A 12,633-nucleotide genomic window follows, 5' to 3' on the forward strand; every position below is an offset into this window, starting at 1 on the left:
ACTATCATTACTCTGAATTCTTTTCCAGATAGACTGCCTATTTCCTCTTCATTTGTTGGGTCTGTTGGGTTTTTACCTTGCTCTTTCATCTGCTGTGTGTTTCTCTGTCTTCTCATTTTGCTCAACTTACTGTGTTTGTGGTCTCCTTTTCGCAGGCTGCAGGTTTGTAGTTCCCATTGTTTTTGGTGTCTGCCCCCAGTTGCTAAGGTTGTTCAGTGGGTTGTGTAGGCTTCCTGGTGGAGGGGACTGGTGCCTGTGTTCTGGTGGATGAGGCTTGTCTTGTCTTGTCTTTCTTGTGGGCAGGTCCGCGTCCAGTAGTATGTTTTGGTGTGTCTGTGAACTTAGTATGATTTTAGGCAGCCTCTCTGCTAATGGGTGTGGTTGTGTTCCTGTCTTGGTAGTTTTTTGGTATGGTGTGTCCAGCACTGTAGTTTGCTGGTTGTTGAGTGGAGCTGGGTCTTAGCATTGAGATGCAGATCTCTGGGAGAGCTTTCATCGTTTGATATTCAGTGGGGCCCGGAGGTCTCTGGTGGACCAGTGTCCTGAATTCGGCTCTTCCACCTTAGAGGCTCACCCCTGACACCTGGCCAGATCACCAAGATCCTGTCAGCTACATGGCTCAGAAGAAAAGGGCAAAAAAAAAAAAAGAAAAAAAGAAAGAAAAAATAATAAAATAAAGTTATTGAAATAAAAAATAAAAAAATATTATTAAAAATAAAAAAGTAATAAGGAAAGAAAAAAGAGAACAATGGAACAAAAAAAACAAATCCACTAATGATAACAAGAGCTAAAATCTATACTAAAAAAACAAACAAACAAACCAAGAAAAACTGGACAGATATAACCATAAAAAGGAAGAGAGCAACCAAATCAATAAACAAATCTACCAATGATATTAAGCTCTAAATACTTAACTAAGGTAAACATAAAGCCAGAAACAAATTAGATGCAGAAAACAAACCCCAAGTCTACAGTTGCTCCCAAAGTCCACTGCCTCAATTTTGGGATGATTCGTTGTCTATTCAGGTATTCCACAGATTCAAGGTACATCAAGTTGATGGTGGAGATTTAATCCGCTGCTCCTGAGGCTGCTGGGAGAGATTTCGCTTCCTCTTCTTCGTTCGCACAGCTCCCGGGGTTCAGCTTTGGATTTGGCCCTGCCTCTGCGTGTGGGTCGCCTGAGGGCGTCTGTTCTTCGCTCGGACAGAATGGGGTTAAAGGAGCAGCTGATCTGGGGGCTCTGGCTCACTCAGGCTGGGGGGAGGGAGCCCCACAGAATGCGGGGCTAGCCTGTGGCGGCAGCAGCCGGCGTGACGTTCCACCAGCCTGAGGTGCGCCGCTGCTTCTGTTTTTTATTATGCTTTCCAAGTTAAAATCCAATGCTTTCTTCTGATTTTCTCCAAATGGGATCCATTTTATCTTTCTAGTGCAAACCTGTACTCTCTGAAGAGCACATCAAAGATCTCTCACAAATTCCCAGAACTTTCCTGGGAGGCAGGGCTATTTTCTTGTGAGTGGCATCTGAGCCAGTCGCTATGAGGCCAGGGCAGAGCCAGGGCAGGAGCTACACTTTCCTTGACTCCCAACCCAAGTCCTGAAGCCTAGTCTGCAGCCACCCAAATAAAAACAGTGGCAAAAACAAATAGCAAAGGAGCTGAGCTATGAAAATGATTACTATTCCTAAGAGGCAGATGGTGCAAAAGCAAAAAAAAAGCCTGCCAGTTTAATACATATCTTTTCAACTGCACTTTACATCCCAATGATTCATCAGAAAAAATGGTTTCAATAAAATGCCAAGTTGAAAACCGACACCCATTGGAAGCAAAGGTGAGCTCCCGGTTGGGGCACAGAAAGGCTCTCTCTGCTGTGGTTCCTCGACGTCACCGAAGGGTCTGCCGTGGTTGACAGGCTGCTGGGAGGTCCCAGCTCATGTGGGTTGTCAGATCCCCTGGGTGTGACAGGTCAGCCAGGGACAGAACAGTGATGACAGTCCCGGGTCAGTCCTCTCATGGTATATGCATAAGCCCATCGGCATTAGGGAGAAATACGGTACAAGGGACACAGTTGCCCTATGTTTCCAAACCTGCTGAAGGTGGCACTGGGACGGGACTGGGAGGGGGTCCCCTCTTCGGCAGTTAAGCGTCAGGATGCAGGCCGGGCACCCACACCTTCCCCATCTGCTCTGGAGTCTCGGCTCCAGCTGGCTTGGCTTCACAATACTGCCAAAAATGGCAAAGAGCAGAGACGCAAATGGTGCCCCGGAAGCCAAATCCAGGGCTACATCCTTGATTTTCTTTTCTCTGCTCCTATGTAGCCCTGAGGATAAGAAGAGGTGAAATCATCTTGAAAGTACTTTTTAAAAAATGTGGGGTCATTTCTCCTGTGGATATTCTGTATCCACTTCCTCAGCATCTCCTTCGGGTTATTCAGTCCTCCTGCAATTCCAGAGAATGGCATCATCTCTAAGAGAACAGATGGATCTTTTAAAATAAAATTTAATTTAGGGGATATCTGAAAATAGGTATCTCTAATGTGTATCAGGATCTGGAAAGAGCTAGTCAGTTATATAAATAGGAAGCTTTGTCTTCCCAAGGTCTCTGCCAATTCTTGGGACTGAGGCCACAGCATGAGGAGCCCTGTCCACTCTTGAAGGCCACTTGAGTTCTCTTCATTTTTGGAGTTGCTTTAAAACTACGTCTCACTTATTAAAGATAACGCTAAGTTATTGAGCAATACCTCAGCCCTGTAAACTTTTCTAAATTCTACTCACATTGGAGCTCAGCATTCCTCCAATGATTGAAAAAGAAAAAGGATAGTTGGCAAGTCATTTGTTACAGCATGACAGAGGTGGGACTCGAGGCCTGAGCTGTGCTCTAGAATAATCTCCAGTTGTTCTGGGCCGTATTAACATCCACAAAGCCAGGACTGTGCTGGCCTCTTAATTCTGTTATCCTCGGCTAACAGTGATGACACAGCCCTTGCCTCCTCCCACAAGGGTAGGAAGCAAGGGTCACCTCGGTGGCTGATACAGTGACTTCCAAGGCTCTCCGTGCTCCATACTGAATGATGTTTGCCCTGAAAGAGGAAGGCGCTCCCACAGGGTCAGGACAGGCACGGTACACGGCGGGGGGATCTTTCATCAGAAGAAAGAGGTACCAATGCCTAGTTTGGGGGTTTGGGATGAGGATTAGAGGAAATGGCACACAGCAGGCCCTTCACAGAGGATATATTGTTACTTCCACATGATCTACCTGAAGAATTTGGAAACAGGTCAGATATTTCATGGGAAGAAGCTGACTACCGTCTCACTTAAAACATGAACAAAGAGAGAAAAAAGGTGTGCTATTTCCTATCTAAGGGACGTTTATAGTCTCAATTTCCACTGGATATCTCAGACTATTAGAGTTAAAGATAAAGAAACAGACACCCAGAGTCTGTGACCCAAGACAATTGCTATATTATGTGTCATTTATTTTAAAATGCCTCAACATAGACAGTCTGACATACACATTTACCTCAATTTATGCCGTAGGAGCAGTTTATTGACATTTTAAGTTTTCTAGTCAGAAACACACACTCCAGGTGGTTCATTAGCATTTGAACAAATGCTTCCTTAGTTAGCCAGCATTTTGAAAGAGCAAAGAGGCAAAAACATAAACCCAAGCAATAACAACAAAAGTCCACGCTCCAAAACAGGCTGCCTCAGATCATTAGCTGTATTTATTTTCCCCAAACACGAAATGGTTGCTAAATAGCATGGAAGTGACTAGAGATTCCTGTTTGTTGGTGGAAGGGAGTGGTGTTTAAGGGGGGTAGATTGGCTGGAAATATCCTGTGAGCCTGCCTGGCATTGGAGAGGTAAGTGTGAGAATACAGTGAGCAGGGAAGCACAGACCACTCAAAGTGACACTCAGGTTTTAGGACGCCTTTATCCTGCTTTTACCACCGAGCTCTCCTTGAGGAAAAAAAAAGAAAAGTTAAATTCTGCCATTAGCCTATTTTTAGAGCAGTCTTGGTAAAACTTTTGTGCTATGTGCTGTCATAGCAGCTGAAAGTGCAGAGGGCTGAGCTTCACTGAGCTTGCATAAGAGGTTGGATGACTGTTTTATTGCCACTTAATGATAAATATTTATGTCTGATAGACTTTGATCTGAAACTTCTTTCATTATAACATGAAGTTGGAATGGTCAAAAAGAAAAACAACAAAAAAACCCGCCCAAGTAACGGAAAGTTCACAATATTTTTATAAAACAACAGAATAATTCTGATAAAAACAAATCGACACAGGTAATAACAATATGCCCTGTAGTCTGCGACATGGTCCCAGGATCCGATCCCTGGACTGGCTTCTCTAGGATCATTATGGCTCTTTGAAGGGGGTCCTCTGTATTTATCGTGGATCACGTCCTGGGAAATCGCTCGCAAATACGTAGTAGCCTGGATTTCGGAAAGATGACGCCCACCAGGTGGTAAGAGCCTGTCACTCTGACTTCTCAAGTCCCCTGCTCTCCTGGAGCAGCCTGTGGGTCAGTGCCCTTTGGTAGAAGTTTCAGGATTAGAGCTTCGGGGAGAGTTCTTTGCTGGGGCAATCGCTGTGTTAAGGCAGGGCCTTGACACGCATAAACCTTCTCCTTAAAACTCTGCAACTCGGCAGAAGATGGCCGTGTCAGACTCAGCTCTTTCTTCCCGTCGGGGCTGTCGTATGGCCTGGCGTTTAGGTTCAGCGGAAGCAAATGTACCTCCTGTGGGCAAGAGAAGCAGAGGAGCAAAGAGTCGCATCAGTCACAGGGGTCCTTTCTCCCCTCCCCCGGCTTGACTTTCTTCCTTCCCTCCCTCTGTCTGAGCTTCGGAACCGGTATGATGCCCCAGCTCCGTAAGGAGTGCAGGCCACCGCACGCTGCCGGCGAGGGCGTTTAGAGCTGATGCCTGACGCACCCGCATCCCGCAGAGTTCACTCCCGCTCCAGACTGCAGGGCCGTTGCTGCCGCAGACCACAGGCTCAGCCCTAGAGGACGAGACCTGCGCGCCTCATTTCGGAGGGAAATTTTTCAAGCCTTTTTAGGGGGGAGAAGGGGAGGAAAGAATCGTGACTGAATTTCACTAGGGTTCTCACTGTTTGGTGACAGCAACCTAAACAATATTGTCACTCACTGTTCTTTTACTTGCGTTCAAATATCCACAACACCCAGGTCACATCTATCGACTCATTAATGAGAATGATCCTAGGCCTTCAAGGACTGTCAGGTCATCCCTTCACACTGTAAAACTCTGTTTTTAAAGTCTTCTTTAAATCGGTCAGAACACTTGGATAGTGTTTTATTCTTCACTCTTATATGAATAAAGAATTATTGTATCAGCATATAAAGGAGCGGAGAATTTCCTTGAGAGGGAAAAGTGTACTAGGCAAAACAGACTTTTTACTGTTCTGTGTGGATAACAATTGATGATCAGTGAGTTATTCCCCAAACTATAGACCCATGGCTTTGCCCCTGGAAAACTGAGCACGCGTTTCAAATCATAGATAAATTGCATTGCAGGGTTTTGTCAGTGCGGCATGAAACACGTAACCCTATTAGTAGCACTGAGATACCAGAGCCTAGCACTCTACAGAAGAGGTCCTCTCAGTATAATTAATTAACACACATACAAAGTGGATTACTTTTGCGACCAACTTGCTGGTAACAACTGGGTCTGCAGGCGTCTGTCACACTGATTAGGAAGGCCCATTTTCTCCCCTCTTTGTACTACACAGTATCAGTTGTCACTTGTTGATGGACTCCTGATAAACTCAGTTTTACTCAGAGTGAATGATGCCCTTGGATCCTTCTAATCCAGCTTTTATCAGCACACGTTTGTCTTAACAGTAGGAAGCTGTGGGGTGCTGTGATTTAGGACATATATGTTGCCCTTTTATATACTGGGGGAAAATTTTTGTTTCTACCCAGAAGAATAAGAACCAACCAAATGGAACAAACATTTCCCCTCAATGTGTTGAGAGAAGTTTTCATAAGACTTATAATATTTCAGAAATTATATCCTTCCCATCTAATCAAATTTATGATAAAATCTTTAAAATGTCAACTCAGTTATTTGCTATGGAGTACATAGGTTTTTACGTCCTTTTAGGCTGTAGGTAAGAAACTTACCAAAGAAATGCTCATCTACAAAATAGACACTGGTGGCTTGGCAAAAGAGACAGAGGAAAGGGTTCTATCTGAAATATGTCTTCATGTTTGAACAACGGGACTTAGTGACGGATTGAATACGAGTGTGGAGGGTGAGGTGAGGCTAGGCGAGGGAATAATGCCTTTTCCCTGGTATTTAGCTTGAACACTGTGGGTCCTCTTAACGTGCCGGAGAACGCGGAGGGGTTACCGGGCGGTACCAAGGAATTCAGCGCTGAGTATTTGAGACGTTTGACGTCCATATGAATGTATCAGGTAGCATCATGTTACACACGAGACTAGAGCTGCAGAAAAAGCCCACTCCAACCTGATCGATTAGCACACGTTCTCAAGAGTTCTACATCCTCCCTAGGTCACTCGTGACATACAGGCGGAATTTTCAGCTACTGAATCAACAAAGCTGAGACCTGCGACGTCTTTTGTATGGTACGCATCTGTTAATTAAGTCCCAGATTAATTCAGGGGACTTAAAATAATAATAGTGTGTAATAAAGGAGACTTGAGGGTTATTCATTATAGGAAAAAAGGGGCAACATGTAAACGGACTTACATGTTTTGTTGTAACTCTAAAAACTACGTTCTTTCCCTAATCTTCTCATAATGCATAGTCTCTCCATTAATCTAATGCTGGGCTTTTATTTTCAATATTCTGGAAGATATTCCCTTAAGTAAATTTCTATTTTACATGTTGATATTTCTTTAAGAAGAAGAATTTAAAAATTAAGAATAGCCAATATTTATTTAGAACAAAAATGTAATCACAATAAACTATGAATTTTTAAAACTTGATCAACACCACAAATAGAGCAAACTCCAAAGAATAATCTAATAAATTTATTAATAAACTTCAGGACGCACATGTCATTTTTTCTGAATTCGGTTATTATCAGTAATCCTGGCAAACATACAAAATTAACGGAAAATACATGATCCACAGGAGGAATTCAAGGTTTTTAAAGTTACTTTCACTTTTTTAAACAACGTACTTGTATAACCGCATGAGCTTATACTGCAGATATTAATATTGACCCATGGCTGAATGCGTTTTGTGAAAGGCATTTATTTTATGGTTGTTTTTCTTTTTTCGCTTGCACGTTTGATGCTCTTTTACCTGGAACCACCAGACGTGTCAGGACAAGATGCATCAGCGCTGCTAAGGCCTCTAAGTTTATGAGGGATTCAAGGTGGATAAAGCACACTTGCTCACTCAGAGGTAAAGTTGCTGTCTGCACTATCTTAAAAATGTATGCAGTGAGACTCTATCCAAAAGGAAAAACTATGGAGCATTTATGATTGTGTAGGTTGTATCACCGAATATACTTCTGACAGGAGAGAAACTCTGAAGAGGTATTGATGAGAATAAAATCTTCCACTGCAAATTTCAAGTTCCCAATGAAGACAAATGTCCACAACTCATTTTTGGTGCCATGCTTCTTAAATGTCTTTCTTACCTCCTATCCACATATTTCTGGGGCAGCGGAAACACAGGACGTGTCTCGCAGCAGGAATTTGGTCCTGCTCCTTTGTGTCAGAGCACTGGGGGCCTCCCGTGGGGGTCTGAAAGCCCGTCTACACTGGCAGCCAGCTCGAACCTCTCCCAGACAGAAGGGACTGGGACCCCGGACGCACGTCCACCAAGCTCGGCTTTCCCTGAGGTGGATCTGCCAAGCCCACTCCAAGGACACTGGACGAGACTGGAGGTCAGGCTGGCAGGAGCAAGGCCGTGGATCACACTTTGAATGCTCTTTTCTGGATTCTTGACAAAAACAGTCACATGAGCACGTGGCTGGAGCCCCTCCGAGGGCCTCGTAGGAGACACCCGGGCCCGTGAGAAGGCCTGAAACGTGTGTAATTGGCTTCATAGTAAGAAACACACACTAAAGAAAAATCTAGAAATGTTGCAGTAGACAAGCACCCAGGAATATGAGAAAAATTTTTTAAAAAGGCTGAATGTTAAAGTTTTGTTTTGTTTAGTTTTGTTTAATGTAGGAAATGAGCACCTGTTTCTAGGTTATTCTTTCCAAAGGAAATATTCCCTTCTGCTGTGTTATTTCTAGGTGACTGAATGTTTCCATGTAGGCCTGACCAAAGCACGATCTCCGTGAGCTCAACTCTTAACAGAATTTTGGCATTCTCAGAAAAATAACAGAAACATGCAATAAAAATGATGCAAACGATCAACAGTTAAATTAATTTTGGAAATGGAAGTAGATTTTTTGGCATTGAGTTATTATTTGGTATCCTTAAAAAATACCTAGAAGCTATTGGGAAAATAAAGGGATAATTTCTGAAAAACAAAAGAAAAGCAAATAAGTAAGAACGTAGAGCTCCTTAAAATAGATCTGGCTCCAGTTAAGGACGTACCTGTGGAGAAAGAAGTGTTAGAGGCTTGAGGAGCCACAAGAAGTTGTGAAATAATTTTCCTAGAAAATAAGAAAAATCCTACTAGAGAGACAGAAGACTTGTTTGAAGTGACACACTTAAATGTATATGTGTCCATTCAGTTCTGTTTATATACAAATATATAAGTTCATATTTTAAAAAATTGTCTTTATCTAACCCAGTTTTATTCCATGGAGGATAGAATTTTCCCTATCTTTATTTTAACCCTCAGGGACTTGAAAGTGAACATTTAACTTAGTTTTGTTCAATACTTTTGTGAAGAAAGATGCCAAAAGTTGAGAGAAAATAACCCAAATATATTAAAGCATAAAATTCCTGTAACATATTTTCTTTATGATTTAGTTATAAAATTGAATCCAGAAAGAGATCTAGCTGTAGTTTCTGGTACAACGATTTAGTGGATATGCTTGTTAAAAATCCTCTTTTTTATTTCAGAGACTTGAAAAACTGGTTTTCAAAGAAAATGACGGGCAGAGAGCAGCAGCCTCTTCGTTTAGGGCCTCTGCAGTGTGAAGGGCTGATCAGGCTGCTGAGACTGAATCTCTAAACAAAAGTCAGTTCGGCACTCTCTCTGGTGAGGCCTACATCTCCTCCCAAATCAGAAGTCTGTCAATAAGGATGTGCTTGCCGTCAAAATTAAATAGCATTTTGTTCGACTTCTGAAATTTCAAGTGAAAATGAATTTAAAATTTCAGAGAGAGTGGCATTGACATATATACACTACCAAATGTAAAATAGATAGCTAGTGGGAAGCAGCTTCATAGCACAGGGAGATCAGCTCGGTGCTTTGTGACCACCTAGAGGGGTGGAAAGAGAGAGGGCTTTCCTGGTGGCGCAGTGGTTGAGAGTCCGCCTGCCGATGCAGGGGACACGGGTTCGTGCCCCGGTCCGGGAAGCTCCCACATGCCACAGAGCGGCTGAGCCCGTGAGCCATGGCCACCGAGCCTGCGCGTCCGGAGCCTGTGCTCTGCAACGGGAGAGGCCACAACAGTGAGAGGTCCGCGTACCGCAAAACAAACAAACAAAACAAAACAAAAAGAGAGAAAGAGAGAAGGCTCAGGGAGAAAGAGAGGCAGAGACAGAGGGAGAGGGACCTCAGTCTGCCTTAATTACGGTATTTGTTTTCTTGGAGGTTCTGATGTGTGTGAACAGATCTCCCTTTGTTATTTGAGCTATTCCTCAGCATGCATGTTGATGAGAAGGGTTTTCTCCTACCACAAAACCTGAAAAACCCAGATATTAGCTTTCCAAATAACCTTGTGTCTGAGGCAAAAGTACTAGTTCTAGACTCCACTAACCAGAAGCCTCTCTCCCAGACACTGAATCGGGGACTAAAGAAACATGAACTGTGTAAAATCCCTGATGGCAGTGGCTATGGCAACAGCCATTTTTCTTCTGGGACAATGATGGTAGTGGTATCAGGATTGGGATTCAGTGTTGAGTAGCAATGGTGACAGCAGTACCAGCATTCAAACACATTTTTCCATGAATAAAGCATCAGTATTCTCACTGAACTGACACTGTCGCATCATTATGGATATGGCTCTTTTTGCTACTGGGTGCCCTTTATATGAGTCTGTTTAAGATAGATTATGTTGCTTAACAAACAAACCAAAATCTTGGGGTTAAAAAATGATAAGCATTTATTTCTGGGACTTATACCTTAGAAACAGTCCTTATGTGGAACATGCTGAGTTTGCAAGACAGAGAAAAGAGAGATGGTAGAATCATGCAACGCCCCTATAACTTCTTTTCAGAAGTGGTGTGAAAAATTTCGTTTACATTTCATTGTCAAAAACAAGTCACAGAACAAGGCTTGGTGTCCGCGGAGTGGGGAACCATTTGTTTGGTCTTTATCTCTTTTGTGTACTGTTTTAAACCTTGGTTCTTAAAACATTTTTGGCAATACTGTGAACTATGCAATATCTTTTCAGTAAAATGCTGCTTTGCAAGAGTTAATTTCTGTTGGTTTCAACTTGATTGATGAATACCTCTAATAGACAGGGACTAAGCCCCAACTCAGGTGCTCTGACTATGCAAACAGGAGCAGAGAACGGACCTATAATGAGGAGGAGAGTACAAGGCTGGTAGAGTCACTGGCAAAAAATGTTTCCCTATCCTTCAGCATAGCACAGTGGTTAAAAACTGGACTTTGCAGCCATAATGATTTTGTTAAGATCTCAACTTTTGTGTTTATTATCCCTATGACCTTTGGCAAACTATTGAACTGAGTCCCAGTTTCCTTGATTGCAGAAATGGAACAAGGTACCCACTTCCAAGGGCTGTTGTAGGGATTAAATGGATTAATATGTAGACATAGAATAGTGTGTGAACTATAATAAATGCTTAATTAAAAAAAAAATCTTCTAACAAACAAAAGCCCAGGACCAGATGGCTTCACAGGCGAATTCTATCAAATATTTAGAGAAGAGCTAAAACTCATTCTTCGCAAACTCTTCCAAAAACTTGCAGGGAAGGAACACTCCCAAGCTCGTTCTACGAAGCCACCATCACCCTGATACCAAAAACAGACAAAGATGTCACAAAACACGAAAACTACAGGCCAATATATCTGATGAACATAGATGCAAAAATCCTCAACAAAACACTAGCAAACAGAATCCAACAACATATTAAAAGGATTATACACCCTGATCAAGTGGGGTTTATCCCAGGAACACAAGGATTTTTCAACATATGCAAATCAATCAATGTGATACATCATATTAACAAATTAAAGAATAAAAACCGTATGATCATCTCAATAGATGCAGAAGAAGCTTTTGACAAAATTCAACACCTATTTATATTAAAAACTCTCTAGAAAGTAGCCATAGAGGGAACCTACCTCAACATAATAAGGCCATATATGACAAACACCCAGCAAACATTATTCCCAATGGTGAAAAACTGAAAACATTTCCTCTAAGATCAGGAAGAAGACAAGGATGTCCACTCTCACCACTATTATTCAACATAGTTTTGGAAGTCCTAGCCAGAGCAATCACAGAAGAAAAAGAAATAAAAAGAATCCAAACTGGAAAAGAAGTAAAACTGTCACTGTTTGCAGATGACATGATACGATACATAGAAAATCCTAAAGATGCTACCAGAAAACTCCTAGAGCTAATTGATGAATTTGGTAAAGTTGCAGGGTACAAAATTAATGCACAGAAACTTCTTGCATTCTATACACTAACAACGAAAGATCAGAAAGAGAAATTAAGGAAAAAATACCATTTACCACTGCAACAAAAAGAATAAAATACCTAGGAAAAAAACCTACCTAAGGAGGTAAAAGACCTATACTCAGAAAACTATAAGACACTGATGAAAGAAATAAAAAATGACACAAACAGATGGAGAGATTTACCACGCTCCTGGATTGGAAGAATCAATATTGTGAAAATGACTATACTACCCGAAGCAATCTACAGATTCAGTGCAATCCCTATCAAACTACCAATGGCACTTTTCACAGAATTAGAAAAAAAATTTTCACAATTTGTATGGAAACATGAAAGACCCCAAATAGTTAAAGCAATCTTGACATAAATCACAGCAACATCTTTTTTGACCCATCTGCTAGAGTAATGAAAATAAAAACAAAAATAAACAAATGGGATCTAATTAAACTTAAAAGTTTTTGCACAGCAAAGAAAACCATCAAGGAGACAAAAAGACAACCCCCAGAAGGGGAGGAAATATTTGCAAATGAAACAACTGACAGAGGATTTCTCTAACATATACAAGCAACTCATGCAGCTCAATATCAAAAAGCAAAAAACCCAATCCAAAAATGGCCAGAAGACCTAAATAGGCATTTCTCCAAAGAACACATACAGATGGCCCAGAGGCAAGTGAAATGATGATCAACATCACTCATTAGTGAAATGCAAATCAAAACTACCATGAGGTATCACCTCACACTGGTCAGAATGGCCATCATCAAAAAAATCTACAAACAATAAATGCTGGAGAGGGGGTGGAGAAAAGGGAACCCTCCTGCACTGTTGGTGGGAATGTAAATTGATACAGCCACTAT

Source organism: Physeter macrocephalus, chromosome 7, assembly GCF_002837175.3.
Source record: "Physeter macrocephalus isolate SW-GA chromosome 7, ASM283717v5, whole genome shotgun sequence".
Lineage (NCBI taxonomy): Eukaryota > Metazoa > Chordata > Mammalia > Artiodactyla > Physeteridae > Physeter > Physeter macrocephalus.